We start from the raw sequence: 16,274 nt of genomic DNA on the forward strand, positions 1-16,274 counted from the left end.
GCTCCCCCTGGCGGCCCCCAAGGGCGCGGCCCCCACTTTGAAAACCACTGTTTTTATGGATATCACTTTTATTAATGCCATTTTTAAAATTAATTTTCCCAGATCCTTTCTTGCTACTTGGAACTTCAAAATAAAAAATAATAATAAAAAAACAAAACAAATAAAACTGCACACTATTTTACTAAAAAGCATGTAAAAATATAACTTTTTTGTGGCATTTGCTAAAGTGCATACTATTATTTAACACAGTAACATATGCTGCCTTTGAAAATACCACTGATCCAATTCCACTTTACTGAATGAATGTAATCCGTGGCCTTTAGGAATAAAATAATAGCTCATAAATAAATGTAAGGAAATATTACTAATATAACAGCTGATATGTCTGCTACAAGTCAAACATTGCAAGTGTTTAATAGAAAAGCATTAACGCTAAATCCCAACACAGGCACAGGCAGAGGGGCATGGCTTACACTGCTGCTTTAATACTATTATTATTAAACAATATGGCAGGAGCTAGAGTGCCTGAATATCAACACAGCTGTGATTCGAATTTGGATATAACCGCAGTCTTCCTTGTGTGATATTGCTTTTATACAACAGTTATATAAACATTAAATTAATAGACACAATTAATTAAGACACAACATGAATAAATGTTCTGTTTATTTTTTCCTCCGCTAGTGAAAATAGATCCAGAAGAAGCCATGCTCACTTTATACTCATCTGCTCGCTCACTAGCTAGCTCACACTGACTACGTTTACATGGACTGCAGTAATCTAATTATTGACCTTATTCTGAGTAAGACAATATTCTGATTAAGGTGTTTACATGAGTTGCTTTTATAATATTCCTTTCATGTTCCCGTTTTACATGTTATAGAACATAGACTGATTAACGGCACACGTCATTACGTAACCACGCCACGCCATCCGACGTTCTCTCCAGAATTTCACGTATCAACATACAATTCGTCTTCGTTATGGTACTGAATACAGTTTCCATTTACTTACATTCTATATAGTATGTATGCGATTTCGGACGCAGCCGTGCTCTCTTGTTTGCCATCAAACAGTTGAGCACTGCCGTGTGTGTACTTGTCCCGTTGCAAAATGCGGTGAAAACTCCCACACGATGTTAATAGTGTGATTAAGATGTGTACATGTCTATAATGCACGTCGATAATGCGACTAAAATGGGAATACTCCACATGTCTTAATTCAATTTGTGCTTACTTCGAGTATGACTTTAGCCGGATTAAGTTAATCAGAAATCGCTGTTTACATGGTAGTTTCTTAATCAGACTATTGTCTTAATCTGGTTAATATTGGAATATTGTTGTCCATGTAAACGTACTGATTGATATGTACATTCCTGTTTAAGGTGTTTCTGGTCAAATTGGCGTTACCTTCTTACTTTTCATCTTCAACAGACAAGTTTTCGTATTTTAAGCCAAAAATTATATTCCTGAAAAGTATCGTTTGCCATGTCTGTGGATGATATAGTAACTGTAATAACTGATGCAGTAACTGTTGAATTAGGAAGTGGAATTTTATATAGTGAACACAGACGAGTAGAGTGATACACACCGTGAAATGTTTTAGTGCACTTATAGGAAATACAAGCACTTCTGGAACACTGGATCCAGATCCTATCCTGGGAACAGTGGGTGCAAGCCATGGCAGGTTACACTCACACACATGTTCACACACTTATTCACATCTAAGGGTAATTTAGCATAGCCTGCTTGCTTACTGTACATACATGCGTTGGGGATGTGGGAGGAAACCTGGAGAACCCTGGAGGAAACACATACAAACACAGGGAGAACATTTGAGCACTAGACAGTAACCCTGTGTTTTAAAATATTAAATATAATATTCATATTTATTGAATATATACTTAAAGGGGTATCCCAAAAACATGCTTTCCCAGGCCACCCCATTGTACCTTTTCTGCTGGAGTCTTTCTGCCCTACACAACACAGTCATTAGTGCAAGTGCAACACTGGTACAAATAAGCACTGAAAAACAAACCTAACCTGCCAGTACACACCACCAGGCATTTTGACAGTATAAGCAGAAAGGCACTTTACAGCCAATGCACTGTCAGGGTGACCAGGACCCTGTAACAAAATCTGCCTAGCCTATTCAATACTACCCCAGAAAATCAGCCTAGTTGTCTATTAAACCAGTCTAATTACAAAACTCAAAATACGTGCCTCCCAAATCCTGTATAAAACTCCATTATGGCAAATTATTGTAATATTTACAATGTATCAGAAAACATTTTAATAAGGTATATAAAAACATGCAGTTTTCTTAAACATCAATGTCTTGAAAATGGCCTCATATTATTAAACATATTGTCTACTAATATACTATTATGCCTATTAATACACAACATTTTAATCATAACCATTGCCAACATGTAAAGTGTTATAGACAACATTTAATGTTGGCCTAAAATTGTCCGGTTTACCTGACTTATGCAAAAGCAGTGAAATTCTGACACAAAGACAGCATTTTTTCATTTCATCATTTTAGGCCTTTACTGCTGGCAGTAATTTCCCTCAGAACCAAGTTTACAATGTACATCTTATTTGATGTTGTTCTTAAATAAACATTACCTTGCCCCAAGAGCATATTTGCTTTTAGTAGGCTAATGTTTGCTTACATTTGCATTTTGGTAGTTAAAATATAACCACATCCCTAAAACCTTTTTAAACAATATAAGATCATGAAAATGAATCAAAAGACACGGGGTCTGTGGGCCTGCTATGTATATTTGATAAATATTAGGCAAGCTAGGCTTTCAGCTAGTAATTTTTAAATATATATATATATATATATATATATATATATATATATATATATATATATATATATATATATATATATATATAGTATATTATATATAGTATATTATATACTTTGTGTATATATATATATATATATATATATATATATATATATATATATATATATATACAAAGCATGTTTAAAATCACTGTAGCATTGTACAGTGGTAGACATGCGCAAAACACGATAAAGGCACATATTATCCTTACTTATACCACAGTGCTGTTGAATTCTCTATTCTGATTGGCTGACAGATGTTCTGCGGTGTGCAAATATTTTTCAGTAAATGCACAGCTAATGCTGTTTCAGTCAGGTCTTGAGCACATTACAGTTCCATATCAGTTCGCCAAGTTAACTGAACTAGCAGAAAAGTTAGCCTACTGTCCACCACAGCACATAGATCCAACAAGACAGACAAAACAAAGCAAAGCAGAGGCTTGAGCTATTGATATGCACTTATTGGAAAGAGAGAGTGTGAGCGAGCACATGTGACTGCAGTAATGAGACAGAAAAGCCTGTGAAAAAGTAACAATATTTATTTATTTATTCATTGTATTTTCTGCATTAATAAAAAATTAAAAAGCCTGTGAACAAGTAGGCCTATCAATATTTATTTATTTATTTATTAAATTTTTATATTATCAGCATGAAAAAAAAACTGTGAACTCTCTCTTTCTCTCTCTCTCCTGCATATCAATGGCTCAAGCCTCCTTATAGCTCTTAAATGACAGTTTGAATTAGCAACAGATGCTTGAGATCGGATGCATAATAAATTAGTTCCATTCACAAGAGTGTTTTAAGGGGAAAAACCTGACAAATGGCTGGAAATAAAACATTTGAACAATACCTTGAGGTGTGGTAACTGTGGTATAAGTGGAATAATTCTCAGACAGGAACCCTGAGTTAGACCATAAAGTCACCCCAGAACCATCTGGTTATCAACACGTTGAGGGCCAGCTTATCACTAAGGAAGGTAGTTCTCCCAGTCATTCGATGAGGTGATCATCAGTCAAAAACGATGTCTACAATAATGAGTCTTCCATATGAACATCTTGTCTGGGTCTGTCTGGAGAGGTATTAAGAATCTCCAACACAAGGAGGAGATCCAGAATCTGAATCCTGGGGAGCATGGAGGATGGAAAGTGCCCAGCTCCTTTCAGAAACACTGCAATATGCCTAAAAGTTCCCAGTGTACAAGGCCCTCGTGCTTGGCTATAAGCAGTCTTGAAGTGTTACAACATCTGTAGCCATCAGTCTGCAAACCATATCAAGGGGCCAAACCTACGGGTCAGCCAAATGAAAAATCCTCAGTGCATTTCAACCACTAGTGAGAACAGTAGTGGAAACCAGAGACTTTTTGACCCTTCACTGCAATGAATCATATGGTCTACTTCATTACTACGGATCTTCCCATTCACTGTGAGACTGAGCACCATAAAGTGCAACAGGAGGGTGGATATGTCCTGGATTCTCATTGGTGGAGGCCTGTTGGAAGCTTTTGTCTGAGTATGGTCATATCCTTACGCCTCTGGCCACCAGAAGTGACATAAAAAAGAAGAAGTGAAGTGACATAGAAATACGGTGGAAGGAAGGGCTTTGAATGCCTGTCGTTGAAAAGACAACCCCAAAAGGAACTGTGTTCCAGAGTGAGGAGGGCACAAATGGTGCATCACACAGGCTGACTGAGGTGAACCTGTGTAACTGGAGGGATTTAAAGACTCAGACAAGGACCACTAGCATTCATCTAGAGCAACAAGTTGGCTATGTGAAGTAGAACCCATTGTTCAGAACATGGGATGTATCTTTCCGATTGTGCCTCTGTCCAGAGAAAAACTGAGTGGTTGGAAATTGGTCAGATCCTCAGCCCTGCAGTAACACTGCAGCTCAGTCATCAAAATACCCCTGATGCAGACACCTGATGTAGAGCTGCTAAATAATTTTTTTGACTGTAAATGTCCTGTCGTCAGTCCTTGTCCTTTATGACTGGCTCTGCAGGGTGGGGGTTGTCTGTTGGATGTCCACCCATGATTAAGGTGATCGTGCTCAGACAGCTGCCAGGAGTCAGAGAGCATAATATTTTTCCATTTAGGGCTTGGATGAGGAACCTATGTGCCACTCAAGGGTGCCATTTGTCCAATCCATTTAGCTGCTCTGGCTTTTGAATCTGATGACTGTCCTCTTCCTTTCAGGGCTTCTTTGGCTGATTCCAAAGGAGTGGCACTGTTTGGCAAGGGCCGACTTGAAAATTAATCAGATTAGCAAAAAGTGCTGGCTCACGTTTGTGGTGCAAATAAACTTCACTGCAACATTAAAGTCCTGATTGGAGCCAGTGATGATGTAAAAGCAGAATAACCAGAAGACCATATGTCCTCCAATATGGATAGTGCCAAGCACACCTGTTGTCATCCATATACCAAACTGGCGGAGATTTATCCTGTGTCCTATCCTAGGTATCTCATTGCCGGTAGTGAGGTTGCACTCAGATAGCTCAAAAAAAGCGCAAAATGCGTATGAATTTGAGAAGAATTATTGCCATTAATGATCGCATTTGGTAAGATCACCACATGACATATATATATGTGTGTGTGTGTGTGTGTGTGTGTATACATACATACATACATATATATATATATATATATATATATATATATATATATATATATATATATATATATATATATCTATGCACAAGAAAATACAGGTGCTGAAAGACCTAGAACAAAGCTAGAACATTTGCAAGCATCTACCATGAAAAAAAAAAAAATTCCTTATGTTTTTTTATGTGACTTCTTAAATTGATCAAGATCAAAGTAGACATTACTCTAATACTATATGTTTATTCAAATTGCAGAGTTAAATGAATTAATTTCCAGACATGGAAGTAAAACATTTTGGAAAAATTGTGGACATACACTTTAATTCCCTGACTCCCTTATTTTCTTCAATAATGAAACCTTACTAATGCATATTACGTTTTGTGTTTTCCATTATTTTTGTGATGCAGTTTCAGAAAAAGCAAGAAAACCGATCAGAAAAATCAGAAGAGTTTAGGAAACTGACAAATTCTGGATTTCTATTTAAGAACTCTGTTTATCCGGTATCAGGCTTCAAGAGACAAATTACCCATTGATTAAATACTTTTTGTACATTTCAACTTATAGGAAACAATTTTTTAATGAATTTATGATGATATACTGTTAAATTAAAATAACAATTTTCACTCAGAACATGTGGCTCTATTAATAAATACCTTAAAATAGCGAATAGAACCCTGCAAGATCTTCTACAGATTTCTACCCCTGCTACCAAAATGGATTTTCCCCAACTTGCCATACTCAAAAAGGCCACAGGAGGGCCATGTACTGTAATCTCCTTGCATTGCCCCTTTAGAAAATCTAAATGCATGGCTCAGTAAATTAAGCAGATTAGCAAAATGAGCAGGCTCACATGCTTGTTTCACTGCATCACTGCAACATTAAACTCTCAGAATATCAGCGTCCTGATTGGAACCACTGATGAAGGGAAAGCAGACATTTCTCTCTCATTTTCAAATGAACAGTTTGCCTTTTTTTCACACCAGAGCCACTCTTGTACTCAGCCACAATCAGATGATGTCACATGTCACATGTTCCCTAAGCATATTAGCTACATTTACATTAAAAAATGTGAGATGGACAGAATTTTTTTTAAGCTTGAAGAAACATGCACAGAGTTTGATATTTGAGACCAGACTACAGGATAAAATGTAACGTTACAGTGTTATGTCCAGTGATAGCCTAGCGTGGTAACAGAAAATACTATAAAATGCAGGTTCTGACGTAAGACCATACACCAACCCATTACCAGAGTATCTGGAGTACCTCGTTGGATAATAAATGGCAGTAGAGACATGTACACAACTTATCTAGTTTAGCTAACCTCTTTAAGCTGATACTGGCAACACTGCTACACAGCTACACAGAGATGATGTTGATCTGTGTTCAAAAAGATTAAATAAAATTGTTCACTATCATTTATGAATATCAAGCAAAAAAAATTGAACTTGTTCAATTTTGCCCATTTCTTAGTTGCACTTAAAACTACTATGAGGAAGATCCATGTGAAGGGGTATTATGTGTACATGTTCATACTGGCAAAAATTTAGATGTCTATCAAAAATAAAATTTGCATAATAAATGGCTATGGATATCATAAAGATTTGCACTTTCCAAAAAAGAATTTATGCCCAAGTCTCACATTTGCTTCAGTGGATAATCTGACCCAGATACTGTAGATTTGTACCTGCTGTAATCATAAAGACTGTCCTGTTCTCATCCCAGGACTTTCATTATCAATATGCAACACACTTACAGCATACAGCTGTAGAAGAGAAATATGTATAATCCCACTACTCAGTATCACACAGAAGAAGTTCCTATTTAAGTCTGGTTCCTCTTAAGTTTTCTCCCAAGGACTATTCAAATAAAATATAATAAAGCTGAATTGAATAAATCCAAGGTCTTATTTCCTCATATTATATAAACCTTCCAGAAGTTATTAATTAGTTGAGAGTTGTTCCATTGGCCCATGAAACTTCTTACTTGTTGAAATGCGAAATCTCTGCACGCTGAATCGTCAAGCCCTTGTACCAGCCGAAATACTAGACCATCCCTAAGTCCATAATGCTTATTTTATATGCAGTGAATCTGTTGGGATCTTCCAAGCGATATTGGATATTGTGTAATTACAGGCAGGGAAGTGGAGCTGCACAATCTGGGATTAAGCTGGGAAGGGGTTGGGTGAGTGCACTGTAATGACCTGTCCACATGTTTCTTTTCCAAAGCTTCTTTTCCAGCCTTGGCCCTTTTATATGAGGCAGATTGGGACATTGTTTGTTGCTGGTGATCAGAGAAGCAGTCCAAATCTGACAGATTCTCAGAGAATCCACAGAAGGTGTCTGAGCTCTGCTAAAGAGTCTAATGCCAAGTCTTGTGCTTGCCTGTGGTCTTTTTCTCTCTATCTCTGTGTGTGTGTCTCTCTCTCGCTCTCGCTCTCCGCCTAGTATCTCTCAATTTGTTAATTCATTGCACTCATCTGAATGTTTATGGCTTCTCCTTAGGGGTTCTCAAGTCCCACTGTGTGCGATATTGGCATGGCTTGCTAAATTAGGCTGAGTGAGAGTTTTCAGTGAGTGTGTTTAAAGATCAATCTGAAAAGATGGTTAATTCACATAAATGGATACAGAAATAAGAAAAAAAAAACTTTTCAGATCTTTTTGCAATGATCTTTTAATAATGATGATGTTGATGCTGATGTGCATGGTACATTCAGGGACAAAACATCATTTCTACTGTACAAGCAATTTATATTATACATACTGACTGCCATGACACTGTTAGAGAAAACCTTATGGTAACCCTATATATCATGATATCATATATAATCATATATGTCATAAGATATCCTGGATATCATGAGCATGCAGATATATTACAATGAGCCTTGGGTGCCCATGACCCTAGTTGTCCTTCCTTGTACCACTTTTGGTTGGTACTAACCACTGCATACCGAGAACACCCCATAAGACCTGCCGTCTGGAGAATCTGTGACCCAGTTGTCTAGCCATCACAATTTGGTCGTGTTCAAAGTCGTTCCGATCCTTATACTTGCCCATTTTCCCTGCTTCCAACACATCAACTTCAAGAACTGACCGATCATTTGCTGCCTAATATATCCCACCCTTTGACAGGTGCCACTGTAATGAGATAATCTCTAGACTAGAGTTTACACAGCTCTAGATCTCTGGTCTAGAATTTACGCAGACTATACAGAAACGTGCGAAAAACAAAGAACATCCAGAGAGTGGCAGGTCTGTGGGTGGAAATGTCCTGTTGATGAGAGAGGTCAAAGGAGAATGTGCAGGAAGCTGACAGGAAGTCTATAGTAACTCAAATAAACAGTACAACAGTGGAGAGCAGAAAAAAGCATCTCAGAACACAAAACACATTGAACCTTGATGTAGATGGGCTATAGTGGGCACAGGCTCACTGAAACTGGACAGTTGATTTCTGGTGTGACATGCATATTGTAGGGTCCAAATTTTGCATCAGCAGCATGAGTGCATGGACCTGTCCTGTTTTCTGTCAACAGTTCACTCTGCTCCTGGTGGTGTAATGGTCTGAGCCCCCACTACCAATCAAGCATTGTTTGAATGCCACAGACTATCTGAGCATTGTTGCTGTATTTGTTGTTTTTTTGTTTGTTTTGTGTGTGTGCGTGTGTGTGTGTGTGTGTGTGCGTGTGTGTGTGTGAAGCTATACCAATAGCTTCAATTTTCTTCCACCTGCCACAAACCTAGACTCTTATTATTATGACAGACATGCTTACCCCCCCCCCCACCCCTCTCTCTCGCTCTCTCTTTCTTTCTGTGTTTTTCGGATGTCAGTAGCTGACATGCTACAAGCAGAATAACCAGAGGCAGAGCATTGCTGTTTCTCTAGCAATTCTTCAGGAAATGTAGAGACAGCATCAGGGTAGAAATTCTCCTCAGTGTTTTCTGCCTGATGGGAGAGCATGAGAGCATCTCCTGTATATGATGCACTGGAGAGAAAATGCACCGGAACAAACCTACAAAAATAATGTTTTCTATTTGTAGTGGCTGACACTGAGCTCCTTCTTTTGTCACTCTGATAACAAAATCATCTAAAATCATTACATTTGAAATGAAATGTTTTCTGATTATATTCCTGGTTGGAAAATTTTTAATAAAAGCCTGAAATGAGGCAACAACTGAAATCAGTGATGGATGGTCATAATATTAGATGGGAGGTTAAAATCTAATGTCTATCAATAGACCCCTTTGGTCTTTGTGAACAACAAGTGATGCGCACAACCTGGTTGCAAAAAGATCCGAGTAGCCTAGCACAGTGGTTCCCAAACTTTTTCAGGGCAAGGCCCCCCAAATGGCATTAACATTTGACCGAGGCCCCCCTTTTGCAAGATGTCTTTAAAACACATTAAAAATACAGACTTCTGAAAATATCCCCCCTTTTTTATTAATAATTACATCTTACATCTTTACATTACATTACATTAGGAATTGATTGTGCGTGTGTGTGGTTGTCTGAGAGTGAGAATTTATTTTCACACCAAATTGTTGAGGCCCCCCTGGCGCCCCCTGGCGGCCCCTAAGGGGGCCCCGGCCCCCACTTTGAAAACCACCGGCCTAGCAAACTGGCGCTACTTGGGTATAATCTGTCTGAATCAAGAATTTTATTCAGGAATCAGATTCACACTAGATAAATTATTATGGGTGAATTATTTTGGTTAATGACTAAACTAACAGGTTTATAAATAAATAATCCACCTTATTCATGTTCATTACACCTGCAGCTGTCTGGGCTAGAAAGAAATCAGCCATCAACCACATCATCTGTGGTGCTGTTGTTCAATTCAATTCAATTCAATTCAATTCAATTCAATTCAATTTTATTTGTATAGCGCTTTTAACAGTGGACATTGTCACAAAGCAACTTTACAGAAATATATAAATTCAGGATATATATTTTAAATTCATAAATTTATCCCTAATGTGCAAGCTAGAGGTGAAGGTGGCAAGGAAAAACTTCCTGAGATGAAATGAGAGAAACCAGATGAGAAAAAATGAGAGAAACCAGATTCAAAAAGGGAACCAGTCCTCATCTGGGTGACACTGGATAGTGCAATTATAAATAATTCCCTTCTATCACTGTGTACAATATAGTCAAAAGTGTAACTGTTTATCCAGGGAATTCATTATAGTTTTCATATTAAGTCTATTTTGTTGAGGTTATCAACTGTTCACTGAAGGAGACTTGATGGCACAATCTTGATTGTTTGTATCAATTGCAGTCCAAAGCCATCTTCATGGTTTTTAAGTGGTACCATCCACAGTAATCTCGTGTATCTTTAGGCTGTCCATGTGGGGCCATCCTCAGCAGCAGCACATGATTTCCAAGGGATGAGAACTCCAACCAGAAGTAGGGCATCAGGATGGATCAGGCATGTTGGGAGAGCAGAAGAGCTCGGGATCACTGGTATCTCAGGAGCAGCATGTGTAGCTTGACAGAGAGAGAGAGAGAGAGAGAGAGAGAGAGAGAGAGAGATTATTAGGTATGCTAGTTGTCACGTAATGGTTAAGGACAATGCACATTGTGTGCAGAGTGCAAACAGGGACTCCAGCAAGACTACCTATGACAGCATAACTAAAAGGGAGAGCCAGAAGGTAACACAGACATGAGTGCACTCTGGGACATAAAGTGTACAGCCACTCCACAGTCAACAAACCTAAGTGAACGCTTGAGAGTGGCATTCAGCACTCAAACATCCCAGTTCACCACAACACTCTATGTCCGTGAAGCCTCCAGATCAACTCCTTTATTAACTTTAAAAACTTATTAAACAAGTACGGTTTCAGCCTAGACTTGAACACTGCGACGGTGTCTGAGTCACAAACACTAATTGGAAGGCTGTTCCATGACTATGGGGTTTTGTAAGAGAAAGATCTTCCCCTTGCTGTAGCCTTCACTATTCAAGGTACCAACAAGTAGCCTGCACCTTTTGATCAAAGTATTTTTTGATCGTGTCAGATCATAAAAGATAAAAAATTTGTTCAGATACTGTGGCACAAGACCATTCAGTGCTTTATAGGTCAAAAGTAGCATTTTATAATCAATGTAAAATTTGATTGGGAGCCAATGCATGGTAGATAAGATAGGAGAGATGTGGTCATATCTTCTAGTTCTACTAAAACCTCTGGCGACTGCATTCTGGATTAATTGGAGCTCGTTTATGCTCCTACTGGAACATCCAGACAGTAAAACATTACAATAATCCAACCTAGAGGTAACAAAAGCATGAGCTAGTTTTACTGCATTGTGTAGTGACGTTATATTTCTTGTCTTTGCAATATTTCTGAGATGAAAGAAGGCTGTCCTAGTAATATTATCTACATAAGCTTCAGATGATAGACTGGAATCAACAATCACACCAAGGTATTTTACTGCTGCATATGATGAAACAGAAAGGCAATCCAGAGATACTGTGTAATCAGAAAGCTTACTTCTAGCTGTTTGTGGTCCTAGTCCAAGTACTTCTGTCTTGTCAGAATTAAGTAGAAGAAAGTTAATGAGCATCCAATGTCTAATGTACTTTATGGATTCCTCAACTTTCAGCATTTACAAACTGATAATGATCAGGATGATACAGGAGAATAGTGTGATCAGTGGTATTAAAAGGTGCACTAAGGTCAAGCAACATAAGAACGGACCCTTATCAGAGGCCAGTAGTAGGTCATTTACCACTTTAACCAGTGCTATCTCTGTGCTATGATGAGGCCTAAATCCAGACAGATACATTTCATGAATGTTATTCCTATGTAGGTATGAGCATAACTGCTGTGCTACAACCTTTACTAGGATTTTGTAGATATAGGGGAGGTTTGATATTGGCCTATAGCTGGACAACTGACAAGGGGTCAAGGTCAGGTTTTTTAATCAGGGGTTTGATGACTGCTGATTTAAAAGATTTAGGTACATAGCCAGTCCTAAGGGAAGAACTGATCATTTTTAGAAGTTGTTTGATTGCTTCTGGAGTTATCTGTTTGAATAAACAAGCAGGTAAGGGATCTAGCATACGAAGTGATGATTTTGGCTTCTGTTTCACAAAACTCCACCTTTTGTTAAATTGATATGGATGTCCAAAATGAAACCTTTTATTGGTGCACGTTTATACTTGAAAGACATGGTGAAGTCACTCACTTACGCAAGCCATTGCAGAGGGAAATCAATTTCATAGTAATATTGTAAATCACAGTATTTCTATTTCTCTATCCTTGTAATAATCAAAGAATTTCACTTTTAATCATAATTTAATCGTGTGCATCATATTGGAATTAAATCTATCAGTGCATGCTTTGAATTGTGTTGACATGTCCAAGCTTTTTTCTTTGTTGGCTTAACTCATCTGTATATTTATTTAATGACCCTGGTTATACATATAAAAATAAAAGAAACTTTTCTGCAGCTGGTTAGAAACTGTATACCTGGATAGTTAGATGTTCCTGTTCAGTGACTGTGTTGTTCCTCACATTTCAGCAGTATTTCAGCTTTTACAAGTCACATTGTTTTAATTCATTTTTCCCTCCACATCCAGTTTTGTTTAGCCCTATTCTTACATGCATGCTCATTAGCTAAGTATAGCATGTAAAATGGGAAGGACATGTTCCTGGCAATGTAATTATGATAGACCTGTTAAAATAAGGCACAGGAGTACTGTAAAAATGTACACTAAATACTAATCTTACATATGATACATTTATGAACTTCGTTTTTGTTTACAAAATGCTTTTTCATAATTGATATTATCAGAATATATTTGGAACTTGGAAATTCTTATAAAAATCCTAGAATAGTGCTATTTTATTATCAGCACCCTTTCCATGCACAACTGCACTGAAAAAACAGACAAGCCTTTGCCTTTTCGTTAACCAAAACATCTTGAATGTATGCATCATGAATTTAAAAATGGGTTGGAGCTGCATAGCACTCTTTAAGCTAGGGCAGAGCTCATTTCTGGGCCAGGAAAATTTAAGCAGAATCCTGAAATTATGAAACTAATGAGATTCATTATATGGCATTATTGAACTCACAGTCTATAGTATCTTTCACATGATGGAATCTAATGGAATCTAGAAACACTTTTAAAGATTAAAAACTGTCACTTTAAATATTTATATCTGCATTTCTGTGTGTGCCACACTTCTAACATTACACACATCAGTACCTGGCAGATTTCTCTCTCTCTCTCTCTCTCTCTCTCTCTCTCTCTCTCTCTCTCTCCTTATCTACATCTTTCCTGAGGGCTATGGTGAGGGTGGTATCTCCAAGGTATTGCCCTTGCCAGCCATCTGTGCTCTGACAGCTGTGCTGTGGATGGAGAGAGGTCGAGTACTAGTGCCCTGCTGCCCTCCCCCATGCCCCCTAGTTCCTGGCAAAGACGCCTGAAGCATCACAACACCATGCAACTGCAAACTGTCTGGTTTCATAACTGCAACTTGTGTTTCACACCAGCTACTCAACCTAAGACTGGAGTGCTAGTGAAGCGGGGATCAATAACAGGCAGTACCAAGTGATGAACCAGTCAATGTTGTAACGTCTAATAAAAAAAGCTCATATGTAGCAAGAAATGTTATTATTGCTGTAACAGAAGCCAAGCACTAATTCCACCTAAGTGGAGCGGATCAATGGAGATGTAGTGTCAGGTGTTGCCGAATGCTCTGTTCCATGCTCCCCCTTCCTGAATTGTGGAATGGATTGTTCTGAAATGATTACCATCAAGGCCAATCCAATAATGATGCAGCTCTGCGCTGAGCTGAACATTTCAGATTGTGCTCCTTTTTAGACACCTCAGCCTCCCTCTCTCATATTTACACCATCCCTTACTGCCTCCTTTCCACCCGTGTGTGATGTAAGGCTGTGCTGTGATAGCAGCATGGTAATGAAACAAGGGAGCTTCCAGGTATACGCACACACACACGCACACACACACACATGCACACGCACACATGCACATGCACACCAGTGCTGCAGGATAAGGAACGCATGGTGTGCTTAGCCTTTGGCTGCATGCGAGTGATTGTGTGCAGAGAGGAGAAAGATAAAGAAAGGGGAGAGGGAAAAATGGGGGGGGGGGGGACTTCATACATTTTTATGACCACATGAGATAAGGTCAGTTGTGTGCCATCGTTACTAGGCAACGCAGCGCCCTTGAATTCAATCGAGTTTTGAAGCTGAGGAGTCAGATACAAGAGTGCTGTTTGACTCACCTTTTTTTTTCTTTCTTTTTTTTTTTTTTTAAACAAGCTAGATGATGATTACAAAACCAACATGCTGATTTGAACATCTTTATTCATAATGAATGCTGTCTGAATAGGAAGGACAGACAAATATCTTCCCCAAAAATGTAAAAGAATCCTGTCATACTGAAAAATTCCTCATGTAGAGCCTTACCTCTATTACATTATGCATCATTTAATGGTCAATTAGACCTCTAGTCTTTGTGAAAATCCTCCAGTGTGCCGTTAGAAGGCAGAGCAAAAAATTCACTATATAGAGGAGACCGCTCTCACGTACCCCACCCCTTCCCACATCCACACCCACTCCTCCATCCCTCACTCTCTCTCTCTCTCTCTCTCTCTCTCTCTCTCCCCCTTTACCACCCTCTTCTACCCACATTTCGAGCCCCTCTGTGTCCTAGTTTAGTACTTCAAGGTTGGCTACAGCTATACGCCGGTCCTTGCCTTCCAGCTAACCAATGGTTGCAGTAGCAGGGTGGGGCTCGGACATTGAATGCCAGTGGGAGAGTGTGTGTCTGCGTGTGTCTATGTATGAGTGAGTGTGTGCGCAAAAGGGAGATGGGGCAGAATATGTGTGAAGCACAGAGCACATAGAGTGAGAAAAAAATGGCTTCCTTGCAGTCATATTCCTATAGACCAGGGAAGGTCAGTTTTGTTTAAACAAAAGGCTGGCTCAGGAGAGGATCGGGTCTCGCTCTCACTATTTCTTTCCTGACAATGATCCACAGTCAAATAATTGGACATTGGAGATTGTTTACATCACTGTAGTTATGTGTGATGCACCATTAGGCAAACTGCTGACCAAAAAAAATTCAAAATAAAAATAAATTCACAGACTGATACAAATAAGTCCATCATTTTGGCTACATTTTCAAAAGTCTGCACCACACATACAAGGTTAAGCATTTATTTGTTTGCATTTCTTTCTCAGACTGAAATATAGGAATACACCCATTTATGATGGATAGATTTGTTAACTTACTATTTCAACTTTAAAAAAAAAAAATTAATAATATTTTTCAGTTTCAGATGAAGAGAAAAAAAATGTAGCGAAAACTTACAAAGGAAAACTTTATAATGAAAATTTGAGATATGCTTCAACTTTTTACATTTGTTGCTCTAGTGTAACCTTTAGTGGTTCTCTGTAGAACACTAGTGAAGATTTCCTTCTAGGAAGCTACGAACCCTTGACTATCCAACAAACTCTTCTTGTCAGAGCGGACATCAGACAAATTCCTGTCAAGTTGCATTTGCAATTACTTTTTAATTTTCCATTTGGGTGTATTTCTAATATTGAGTCTATGACTATTACCTTTTTAAGCAAAGTAATTTCTTATTAACAACCGTAATTTTATCATACACTTTAATGTTTCAAATGTCTTCATTTCTTTACCCACAGTAATATTTACTTATTACTGGCATTTGGCTAGATTTCTTAGACTAGCTACCGTTTCATTTCATTTTCATGCTGGAAAAAATCTATACTTTTCATTTAAGCCCATTTCAAAGCAGACCAAATCCCAAAATGTTTCCTATCCCT

The sequence above is a fragment of the Ictalurus punctatus genome, chromosome 20 (genome assembly GCF_001660625.3).
Source record: "Ictalurus punctatus breed USDA103 chromosome 20, Coco_2.0, whole genome shotgun sequence".
NCBI lineage: Eukaryota > Metazoa > Chordata > Actinopteri > Siluriformes > Ictaluridae > Ictalurus > Ictalurus punctatus.